The sequence below is a fragment of the Lathyrus oleraceus genome, chromosome 7 (genome assembly GCF_024323335.1).
Source record: "Lathyrus oleraceus cultivar Zhongwan6 chromosome 7, CAAS_Psat_ZW6_1.0, whole genome shotgun sequence".
Lineage (NCBI taxonomy): Eukaryota > Viridiplantae > Streptophyta > Magnoliopsida > Fabales > Fabaceae > Lathyrus > Lathyrus oleraceus.
Window position 1 is genome coordinate 424,362,675 of NC_066585.1, and position 13,022 is coordinate 424,375,696.

Genomic DNA, 13,022 nt, shown 5'->3' on the forward strand with positions numbered 1-13,022 from the left:
CGTCGTTCTATTGATTTTAACTTCTTTACGTCTTTTACTCTCGTACAAAAACTTTGGTATTAACCCTGTAAATTGAGACCATAAAAAGAGTGACTATATCTTTAAATAAATTTAAACCAACTTAGTTTTGATTCCTTTATTCCGCTTACTTTACATACCGATATCTAAGTTTATTTAGCCGGACATGCTAAACAAGCCTAAACAATAATTATGCTTAAATACAGCCATGTCAGACAAACAGTATAGATAAACAGCAGTACAGAGCATATATAAATTAAAACAATAAATTAATGAACCTGTAATATTAATAGAAATCTTGATTGTTCCCTAGCTTCGATGCTTGAACACTCCACCACAAACCGGTTGGATTTGTTCTTCACAATCTTCGATCAGACAGTAAAATAAAGGCGAAGGAATAAAATACTATGATCTAACGTAAGGTTAGATCCAGTAAAAACTACACAATAGTTTCCGGTGTAGAAACTAGTGTGAAAGAAAATAAATTCAATGCTTTGGAAATTAACTAGAAAAGAAAAGGAAATAAAAATTGCTAAGAAAGTAGAGTGCTGGAATATTAAAAAGCAGGAAAAAATAATGCACGGTGCCGAAAACTGGAAAATTGAGAGAGAATGCAGGGTTCCACCATTGGATCTATTTATACCAATCCATCAAGTGACCGTTTCTTCCAAAGTCCTTCAGTAGGTTTTGTCACACGTCAACTGGTCAAGCAAAGAAAAAGGTGAATGTGCTTCTGTTACGCGTCAAAGCCAAAAATATAGGAATGGGGGTGTGACGCTCGTCACACCTTGTGTGGCGCTCGTAACATTTAGCAGGGGGGCGTGACGCTCGTCACACCTTGTGTGGCGATCGTCACAACATCACAGCGCCTCTCCTTGTAGTTGTGGGCTGGGCTTTAGTGGATTGCTTTTTATCCTCTTTTTGCACCTCCTTTTCTTTCTTTTTCACGTATGCTTCAAATAGTGTTACCTGAAATAAATAGAAGGAAAATACCAAGTAATATCGAATAATATGAAATAAATCGAATCAAATGATAATATAATTTAATTAAATCGAGTCCAAAAATGTGATATTATTTCATGTTATCAAACTCCCTCATACTTAGACTTTTGTTTGTCCTCAAGCAAGATTCAATGTAGAAATCGGTTTAAAATACTAGCCAGATGAAATTTCCAAACACACATCAATTCGTAGCAGGTTGCAGGTAAATCTCGTTTAAAAATAACTTGCACTTAATCTTAACATCAACAATTACCGTTACAACCTCAGATAACCCCACCTTATGCAAACCAGTTCGAGTCACGCTATTATAGTTATCCTAGTTCTTTTACTCTTATTTCACCCGTTTTCATTCTAGCGAAATCACATTAAGCCCTTTATCTTTTCGCACAAATAGTGGAGTAACCGGTTAGCGATTTTGATTCCCTTTTTAGCTGGAAGTTCTGGTACATAAGTTGGATAACTTCGTTATTTAGTCCATTGTAAATTGCGGGGGATCGGACCGTAGTCCGCCCTACCAAGTTCAGCACCAGAAACCGCTGAACCAACTCACAGTGGATCGTTCATACAATGTTTTTGTAGGGTCCGCAACCTTTGGATTAAATGATTGGGTAAGGATCACCTAACTTAATTAGTGCATTTCCTTATATATATTTTTTATGTTTTTTTGGGAATCATTCACTTATATTCATCGGCTCTCCATGTAGTTTGCTATTAAGATGGTGCCGACTTCTCGTATAAACTACTCGGGGTTACTATAAAACTAAAAGTTCAAGGGATTGGTATAATAGGTACTTTTCCTGATCTAGCATGTTGAGGTTTTTAGAGCGTTGGGGCGGTAATAATTTTCGTCTTAATTTTACTCAAGTTTGATAAAATAAGCAACCTTTATACTTATTGAGTGTGTTAAGTGTTAAATTTTTTTATTCTTTTTGTTTTTTATGGCTCAAGAAAATTGAGGGGAAAAGATAAAACAAAATTTTCACACTAGGGACTCGACTTAAAATAAATATATTATATTTAGATAAGGGAAATAACAATGAAAGGGAAGATAACATACTTGAAAGAGGAATGTTGGAAAAGAAATAATCATAACGGAAACAATGTTCCCCCCCCCCCCCTCATACTTAAGTGAAACATTCTCCCCAATGTTTTAAAGAAAAGCGAAAAGAAAGGAAAATAAAATAAATATGCTCAATTTTGCCTGCGTCCTCTTGTTCTCGGGCCCGGTGAGTGTTGACGTACTTCCAAGTCATCAAACCTGTTGAGCAAATCAGTGAACCGCTGGTCGGTTATTGCATTCCTTGCTTCCTGTTGATGTTGCATCTGGCGTATCAGTTGCATCACTTCGTTATTCTGCGCATGCATGGCATCAATAGCATCCATGATGTCATCATTAGTTGCTGGCCTTCTTCTTCGACGACGTCGGGAGGATGGACCAGTCGCATTATCGGAAGGGTTAAGCGGGGTTGACTGTTGTTCAGGACCTTGATCACCTTGCTCCATTTCTTCAAACTCGTCCGGGGTCGGGTTTGCTTGTGTAGGCTCGGTAGCTTCGGGAGCATTAAGGTCGTAGATGAATTGGTCGGGGTTGGTGACATCTGTGATGGCAATGTTGGGTAAAACAGCGCTTGGGACTTCTTGGTTATTCACCATAAGATAATACCTTCCGCCTACCCTATTTTTGATTAAGCGGCTGGAGCGACAATAGCTTATATCCATAAATAGGGGTGGTAGAGATTGTAAATTTTGAAGTCGGTCCCCTAGATTCAAACCAAGTGCGATGGTGGTTATTAATCCTCCAATCACAAAAGGTTGGCGGCCTCTAGCACATAGGGTGCGGATATGGTGAAATAAGAAAGAAGCGGCGTTTACCTTTGTATCCATTTCAAAAATGCAGTGGAGGAAGAATAATTCCTTGGCATTGACTTTGTTGTTGTTGGGTCGACCAAAAATGGTGTTTTGCAGAATGCGGATAAAATACCGGATGGTTGGGTTATGTATGTGTGAGGCAAGTAGTGCATCCCAGTTATTGGTTTCCACACCGGATATTTTTCTAAAGAGGTCGAAGGCGTTTATGTGCCACTGTGAGTTCAGAGGGATTCTTGGGTGGACTTGGCCTCCTACAGGGAATTGTAGCATGGTATTCAACTGATCCTGGGATAGTGAGTACTCGGTGTTGAACATGCGGAAAGTTGTGGTACCGGTTAAGTACTCGTCTTCACCGGTTGGAGTGGTGTATGAATAAGAACTTAAAAATTCTAAGGTGAGTGATGGGTAGGTAGGTTGATTGTGTGTGCAAAGAAAGGTTAAATCAGCAAGCCGGAGCATCCATTGCACACCTTGAAGTAATCCTAATTCTTGTAAACAATTTAAATCAGGATACCTGGTAGAGATGACACCTCGTTGTTGAAACCGATCGAATTGCTCTCGTTGATAGTTATCATCTTCGGATCGGAAGATGATATTTCCGAATTGTTGGTTTTCCGCCATATTGATAGGAGGGTTGAAAGAAGGAAAAAGGATGCAAATGTATTTGTATAGAGTGGTTTGTTGGAATGATGTGGTTTAGGGAGAAATGGAGTGTAGGTATTTATAGGAAAAGTTTTTGGAAGTTGGAAGAGGAGTGGGTGAGAGAAAAATAAATGTGGAGGAATGTGAGTGGGATGGAGTAAAGAGGTGAATGAATGGGGAAAATAAAAAGGTGGGGGGTAACGGTCGTGTCCCCAACGGTCACCAACGTTCACCTATTCTGGAGCTGTCACGCTCGTGACAGAAGGTGTTACGGCGTCACATGCACTTGCGTGACGACCGTGATGGCTTGTGTGACGCTCGTCACACCAGTCAGCTTGCAACGGTCACTTACGTGGGTGCTTCATAATTTGTTTTTATTATTTTATTGTTTTTATTTTGTTTTGTTTATGTTTATTATATTTTGCTATTGTTATATTTTTTTGAACTGCCATGCATGCTACTCTACTACACATCATAGTGTATATATATTTTTCTCTAATAAGCTATGTAAGTAGCATATAGTAAATATCATTATTGATAATTGTAGATACTGCATAAATCAAAATAAAATAAAATTGAACCAATAATGCAATAGCTTCATAAAATAAACATAATGTAACATTTGAAGGTAAAAGAAAACATAGAAAAACAAATACTAAGAATAAAACAATGTTAAATGAAACTATAGATTCCCTAAAACTAAAACTAATTAACTAAAAACTTCTAGCCACTTGCAGGATCTCTGGCCGGAGGAGCAAAGGAATTGACACAGCGGTCCAACTCGAGAAAATGATTTGTCATAGTGCTCATGTATTGCAGAATTTCATGTCCCATCATATTTAACTCCTCTCTCATGGCAGCTTGTTCTGACATCAAAGCTTGAATAGCGGTATTATAATCATTTCCGGGCAGATGATGTCTAAGATCAGGTATTGTTGATTCTGCGGACGGGATAGGATGAGGTGGAGAGGCTGCATCGTGGTAACCAGTTGGTGTCTGTGGATCAGACTCAGCATAAGGAATCTGGTCGTCACAAATCTCATAGTCTTGGATGGATTCAACAGATCTAAAAGGAGAAGGTATTCCATCCAGGTTGTAAAGCCAATTGTTTCGGTCATGAACACTAGTCATCGGACTAGGCATTGTGAATAGGTAAACAACTTGGTTATTAATTACTAATTCAAACTCTTCAGGTCCCATATTTCTGATAAACAAAGTGTTGAAAAGGAAATGTATGTTCATAGACTCAATGCCACAGAAAGGGTTCGAGTCAAGCATGGGTTGGCGCAATCCAATAGCATTGGCAATCATGGTTATCAATCCTCCTATTTGAATCGGTGCACGGTCAGCTTGAATGAGGCGGTCGAAACTCGCCAGCATATAAGTTGCACCATTCACTGGACGGTTCTGGGAAGCACAAAATATTATGAAGAGTTCATCACGTGATACAGTGGTAATGTTTGATCTCTTTCCAAAAAGAGTGTGTGCTAGGATTTTGTGGAAATAGCGAAAAGTCGGGTTATGTATGTTTCCAGAGAGAAACTCATGTTCCTCAGGGTCGTCATTACCCGTCAAACTTCCCCAAAAATGTTCAAGCTATCTATATTCAAAAAGGTCTTCTTGGCTCATGGTGAATGTATCAAAAGAAGTAGGGAACCCTAAAAGGTTAGTAAACTCTTGAATGTTAAACTGATACTTCATATTGAACATCCTGAATTGAATGAAACCTCGGTTTATTCCTTTTCCATGGTTTGGTAAATAGATCAGGGAGCTAAGGAATTCTAGAGTTAGCCTTCGGTAAGTAACAAATTGTCTGCGAATAGGAGTGGTTTCCCACCCTATTTGATTCAGCAGATACAGGACATTATCTCTTAGCCCAAGTACGATCATTGCATCTTCATCAGCATAGAAGGTTGGGTGCATCTCTCTCTCAGAAAGTTCTTCAAATTTTTGTCTCTGAGCTCTCCCTCTGAATTTGATACCCATACGATCAATTTGTCCCATCAGGTTAGTGTTAACTAAAGAAAAGAAAAACAAGAATTTAGTCAGGATTTGGCCAGATGCCGAAAGAAGAAAAGAAGAAAAGTTTTATAAAATAAAATAAATGAAGAATGAATACTAAATAAAATCAAAAGAATAATCAAAGAAAATATAGTAAAAATTTATGGGTTGTCTCCCACGAAGCGCTTTGTTTAATGTCGCAAGCTCGACATAAAACTAGTAAATGTTAACCTATAGATTTAGAAGATAATACGTCTAATTTCAGGACTTGTAAGTCTTCATTGTTTTCATCATAGTGATAATGTTTCAGACGCTGCCCGTTTACGATAAATGTTTCCATAGATTTTCCCTTAATTTCCACTGTTCCACTAGGGAAAACATTAGTGACTTGGAAAGGGCCTGACCATCTAGAGTGTAGTTTTCCTGGGAATAACTTAAGTCTAGAGTTAAACAAAAGGACTACATCGCCTTGTTTGAAAGTTTTCCTTGATATGCGCTTATCATGCCATTTTTTCGTTCTTTCCTTGTAGATTCTGGCATTTTCGTATGCGTCTTGTCTAAGTTCTTCTAATTCGTTTATATCAAGGATTCACTTTTCACCGGCGGCCTTATAGTTTAAATTTAAATTTTTAATAGCCCAATAGGCCTTATGTTCTAATTCTACCGGGAGGTGGCAAGATTTTCCGTAAATAAGCCTAAATAGGGTTGTTCCTATGGGAGTTTTGTAAGCAGATCGATAAGCCCATAAAGCTTCAGGTAATTTTGATGACCAGTCTTTTCTTGACGTGGCGACTGTTTTTTCCAATATCTGTTTAATTTCTCTGTTAGACACTTCCACTTGTCCACTGGTTTGAGGATGGTAAGGTGTCGCTACTCGATGTTTTACACCATACTTAAATAATAGTTTTTCGAGTATCTTAGATATGAAATGTGATCCACCATCACTGACTACTATTCTTGGGACACCAAATCTTGGAAAGATTATATTCTTAAAGAGTCTAGTTACTACTCGTGTGTCGTTTGTTGGAGAAGCTATAGCTTCAATCCATTTTGATACGTAGTCAACCGCTACGAGTATGTACTTGTTACCGAAAGAAGGTGGAAAAGGTCCCATGAAATCTATTCCCCACACGTCGAAGATCTCTACTTCCAAAATGCCCTTTTGTGGCATCTCGTCACGTCTAGATATGTTTCCTGTGCGTTGACATCTATCACATTTCTTGACAGCAGCATGCACATCCTTCCATATGTTTGGCCAATAAAGATCGGCTTGTAGGATTTTAGAGCAGGTCTTGGATGTACTTGTGTGTCCACCATAAGGAGCGGAATGACAATGTTGGATTATACTTTCTACCTCTTCTTCAGGTATACACCGACGGAAGATACCATCGGGGCATCTCTTGAAAAGTAAAGGGTCGTCCCAATAATAATGTTTTATGTCATGGAAGAATCGTTTCTTTTGTTGGTAGGATAAATCAAGTGGAACCATTCCGGTGGCTAAATAATTGACAAAGTCGGCGTACCATGGTGTAATGCATACAGCCAAGGTGGTCTCTACCCGTTCATCAGCTCTATTTTCTTCCAAATTAGCTATAAGTTTATCGTACGAGAAGTCATCGTTGATCGATGTTCTTTCCGGTTCCAGATTTTCAAGTCTAGAAAGGTGATCTGCTACTACGTTTTCAGTTCCCTTTTTATCTTTGATTTCCAAATCAAATTCTTGTAACAACAAGATCCACCTTAGGAGTCTAGGTTTAGCGTCCTTTTTTGTTAAGAGATACTTAATGGCAACGTGGTCAGTGTAAACGATTATTTTTGCTCCGACCAATTAAGAACGAAATTTATCTAGTGCAAATACTACTGCTAGAAGTTCTTTCTCGGTCGTGGCGTAATTCATCTATGCTTCATCTAGAGTTCTACTTGCATAATATATGACGTGAAGTTTTTTATCCTTTCGTTGTCCTAAAACAGCGCCTACGGCGTAGTCACTTGCGTCACACATTATTTCGAATGGTTCATTCCAATCCGGAGTCTGCATTATGGGCGCGGAGATCAATGCTTGTTTAAGTGTTTGAAATGCTTCTAAACATTTATTGTCGAAGATGAATTCAGCGTCTTTCATTAATAATCTGGTTAGAGGTTTAGTTATTTTAGAGAAATCTTTAATAAATCGTCGATAAAAACCGGCATGTCCTAAGAAGCTTCGTACTTCTCTCACAGTTTTCGGAGGTTGAAGGTTTTCGATTACTTATATTTTGGCTTTGTCTACTTCAATTCCTCTATTTGATATGATATGTCCTAAAACAATTCCTTCTTGTACCATAAAGTGACATTTTTCCCAATTAAGTACTAGGTTTACTTTTACACATCGTTCCAGAACTCTTTCTAGGTTTTCAAGGCATTCTTCAAAACTTTGTCTGCATACGGAAAAGTCATCCATAAAGACTTCCATGATGTTTTCAAGAAAATCGGCGAATATTGCCATCATGCACCTTTGGAAGGTTGCAGGAGCATTGCACAAGCCAAACGGCATTCGTCGATAAGCGAAGGTACCAAAAGGACATGTGAACGTTGTCTTTTCTTGGTCATCAGGATGAATTGGTATTTGAAAGAAGCCTGAGTAACCGTCCAGATAGCAAAAATGAGAATGTTTGGCTAATCGTTCTAACATCTGGTCTATGAATGGTAAAGGAAAATGATCTTTTCGGGTTGCTTTATTTAGCTTTCTATAATCAATGCACATTCTCCATCCCGATTCGATTCGTTTGGTTATAGTTTCTCCTTTTTCATTTTCGATAACTCTTATACCTCCTTTCTTTGGTACTACGTGTACAAGACTAACCCATTTGCTATCCGATATAGGATATATGATACCTGCCTCTAATAACTTCATTACTTCCTTTTTCACTACCTCACTCAGGATCAGGTTTAATCTCCTCTGATGTTCCCTAGAAGTTTTACAATCTTCTTCTAGCATGATGCGGTGCATACAAATAGAAGGACTTATCCCTTTAAGATCGGTGATGTTGTATCCTAGTGCAGTCGGATATTTTCTTAAGATATGTAGGAGCTTTTCGGTTTCGAGTTTTCCTAGGTCTGCATTGACTATCACAGGTCGTTCAAGTTCTGAGTTTAGGAATTCATATCTCATATTTTTGGGAAGTGTTTTCAGGTCGAGGGTAGGTTTCTTAAGGCATTGCGTAGGATCCGATGTTACTGCTAAACATTGGTGCAGTCTGTCTTCTACACGACAGTCAGTCAATTCGTCATTTTCTAATTCTGTTTATTTTATGCATTCATCGATGATATCCATGAAGTAACATGTGTCTTCTATTGCAGGTGCTTTCAAAAATTTGGAAAGAATGAATTCAATTTTCTCTTCTCCTACTTCGAAAGTGAGTCGCCTTCGTTTTACGTCTATGATAGCACCGGCGGTCGCTAAGAATGATCTTCCCAATATAATGGGGGAAACTTCATCTTCTCTTATGTCCATAATTATAAAATCGGTTGGAATGTAGAATTGACCTATGCGCACGGGAACATTTTCAAGAATTCCTACGGGATATCTAACGGAACGATCTGCTAATTGCACAGACATTTTAGTTGGTCTTAATTCTCCCATTTCAAGTCTCTTGCATATGGACAAGGGCATAACACTGATACCGGCTCCTAAATCGCATAAAGCTTTGTCTATGAAAATATAGGATGGTTCTTCCAGTTTGAGTTATAGGTATGCGAGTAAGGATTCCCTTGAGCATAGTTCACCTGCTCTGCTTGGATTCCTGTTAGGAGTTGACAATCTGTAGGAGTGTGACCTTGGATTCCACAGACTTCGCAATTTTGAGTCACGGCAACCACGGTGGCTGGAGGTGATACATTTAAACTTTCAATTTTCTGGGCAAGAGCATCCACTTTTGCATTAACATGATCAAGGCTACTTATCTCGTACATGCCAGTTTTCGTTTGAGGTTTTTCTACCATTGTTCGGTCGCTTCCCCACTGATAATGGTTTTGGGCCATGCTTTCGATAAGTTGATACGCGTCAGCGTAAGGTTTATCCATAAGCGCACCACCTGCGGCGGCGTCTATTGTTAATCTTGTGTTGTATAAGAGACCATTATAGAAGGTATGAATTACTAACCAGTCCTCTAAACCATGGTGTGGACAAAGTCTCATCATGTCTTTGTATCTTTCCCATGCTTCGAAAAGAGACTCGTTATCTTTCTGTTTAAATCCATTTATCTGGGCTCTTAACATAGCTGTTTTGCTTGGAAGGAAGAGACTGAAGCCATCTTCTAGCTTTATCTCTTAACGAGAAAGGAAAGAGACGGCGTCGAATTGCCTCTGAAGTGACACCATTAGCTTTAACAGTATCAGCGTATTGAACAAATACGGATAAATGAAGGTTTGGATCCTCGGTAGGATTTCCAGAGAATTGATTCTGTTGCACTGCCTGTAACAGCGAAGGTTTAAGTTCGAAGTTGTTTGCTTCGATTGCGGGTGGAGCAATACTCGAATGCAGCTCATCTTGCGATGGAGCGGCGTAATCTCGAAGAGCACGAGCTGGTTCTGCCATCTCGGGTATCGACAAAGGAAGGAGATTTTTTAGATCAGGAATTTCGATTGGAGGAAGATTGTTTGCAGCACGATACTCCCGAATTCGTCGTAAGACTCGGAGATATCGTTCAACGTCGTTGATTCGTAAGTAATACGGTTCGCCTTGTGAGCGAGTGTGTGGCATACAAATCAACGAAAAACAAGGAAAAAAAATAAAAAATTGCCTTAGTCTCTACAGCGTAACAGAAGAGTTACGATATCGACTAAATAAAAGTCCCCCGCAACGGCGCCAAAAACTTGATCGCGACTTTATGAGTCTATTGGGGTATTAACTGCAAGTGCACAGTCTAATCGCGTAGTAATAAAAGATATCGATCCCACAGGGACTTAATGAATCGATATACCGTTTTTCTAGGGTTACTTCGTAAAGCTAAGACGGATGATACTTTGATGATTAGGGGGAAAAAATAAAACTAAAATTGGATCTAGATTAAATATCGAATAACGCGGATATCGGTTTGTAGTTCGTCGTGATTAGGGAATCAAATCTTCGTTGGTTTCTTAGTTTTAAAATAAGTCCTTTCATTAGACACTATTGATTAAAAATCTTTTCTCAAACTCTCGCTCTGTTGAATAGACTATGATTTTACCTTAACGTACGCTCTCACTATTTAGTTAAAACTAAAATCACTTTTTGAAAACAATAGAATCTATAGAAACTCTTTTTATTAACATACTAACCGTTTAAACACCCTCGTCTCAAACTCTCGCTCTGTTGACTTAGATTATATGATTAAACTTAAATGCTTAACTCTCGTCCTCACATTTAACCTTTAAAAATACTTTTTGAAAATGATTAGAGTTTAATTAACTCTAAAAATTGCTTTCGCCCTGATTTAAAGTTAATGTCCAATTTACACTGTCCAGTTAAAAGCTCAAACCGTTGTTCTATTGATTTTAACTTCTTTACGTCTTTTACTCTCGTACAAAAACTTTGGTATTAACCCTGTAAATTGAGACCATAAAAAGAGGGACTATATCTTTAAATAAATTTAAACCAACTTAGTTTTGATTCCTTTATTCCTCTTACTTTACATACCGATATCTAAGTTTATTTAGCCGGACATGCAAAACAAACGTAAACAATAATTATGCTTAAATACAGCCATGTCAGACAAACAGTATAGATAAACAGCAGTACAGAGCATATATAAATTAAAACAATAAATTAATGAACCTGTAATATTAATAGAAATCTTGATTGTTCCCTAGCTTCGATGCTTGAACACTCCACCACAAACCGGTTGGATTTGTTCTTCACAATCTTCGATCAGACAGTAAAATAAAGGCGAAGGAATAAAATACTATGATTCTAACGTAAGGTTAGATCCAGTAAAAACTACACAATATTTTCCGGTGTAGAAACTAGTCTGAAAGAAAATAAATTCAATGCTTTGGAAATTAACTAGAAAAGAAAAGGAAATAAAAATTGCTAAGAAAGTAGAGTGCTGGAAAATTAAAAAGCAGGAAAAAGAATGCACGGTGCCGAAAACTGGAAAATTGAGAGAGACTGCAGGGTTCCACCATTGGATCTATTTATACCAATCCATCAAGTGACCGTTTCTTCCAAAGTCCTTCAGTAGGTTTTGTCACACGTCAACTGGTCAAGCGAAGAAAAAGGTGAACGTGCTTTTGTTACGCGTCAAAGCCAAAAATATAGGAATGGGGGTGTGACGCTCATCACACCTTGTGTGGCGCTCGTAACACTTAGCAGGGGGCGTGACACTCGTCACACCTTGTGTGGCGATAGTCACAACATCACAGCGTCTCTCCTTGTAGTTGTGGGCTGGGCTTTAGTGGATTTCTTTTTATTAAAAGACCTTAAGACCAAAAATGTGATATTATTTCATGTTATCAGTTTTCTCCCTTTGATATTAAAAGACCTTAAGGCTTTTGACCAATCAATTCACCAACTTCTTTTTGAGATTTTTACCCCGAACTACGAGGTTTTGATCCTAATCTTTTTTAAGATGGTACGTAGGCAATGGGTTTATCCATTCAAACACAAAATTGTAAATAAATTGTATATTCTTTTCTCATCTCCCCAATCATGTTTGCACAAAATATTTTAACAAATACTAACCTACCTTACAACATTGGTGAAAAGGGCTCCCTTAGAGTACTAAGGATGTTTTGGGTGCTTAAAACCTTCCCATTGCATAACCAACCCCCTTACCCAGATCTCTGACATTTTTATTAGTTTTTGATTTGATAAAACTTCTCGGATTTTGTTCACTTTCTAACCTTTCCTTTGGATAAATAGAAGTGCGGTGGCGACTCGAATTGTATGATTTACTTTTGATTTAGTCAATAAATATAAAGGCAACGAATACCCCGCTACAGAAATGTGGCGACTCTGCTGGGGAGTTAATTTGCCTAGTGGGTTTTGCCTACTTTTTACCTTTGTTGTATTGTATTGTTTATATTATTTGTGACATATTTTTGTGCAAATTTGGGATTACTATATTATTTGTAACGTATGAATTGCTTTATATATCAATTGCTTGTGTGCTTGGTGGTCTCTTGTGAGATGAGTTCTATACCCGAACTCGAGTGCGCTTATGATAGGAGAATGGCATAGTCTTGTTGACTTGTGTGGAGTTATTCCTTAGAAAGTTGACTTGCAAGCCCATTCACTTGGTGGAGGTTATGTTGGGATCAATAATGCCACACGAGTAGTCGTGGTTAGGCATTACTCTTTCCAATATATGCCTTAGAAGCCAAGGACCTTAGATTACCAAGCCCATCTTGGCCTATTTTTAGGACGTAGTGCGAAGGTCGTTCAAGTGTAAGATTTGATATGATTGTTACGCGATACTATACTCATAAGAGTCTCTCTTGAGAATATTTTTGGAATACGAGTAGTCGTTTAT

At 38.2% G+C, this 13,022-nt stretch overlaps 1 non-coding gene across 1 annotated transcript; it reads left to right on the top strand.

Annotated features, from left to right (window-relative positions):
* Nucleotides 1-9,682: 9,682 nt before the first annotated feature.
* Nucleotides 9,683-9,789, top strand: LOC127108618 (small nucleolar RNA R71). The gene has a single exon (XR_007796144.1). It is a non-coding gene; the product is annotated as a small nucleolar RNA R71 (small nucleolar RNA).
* Nucleotides 9,790-13,022: the final 3,233 nt, after the last annotated feature.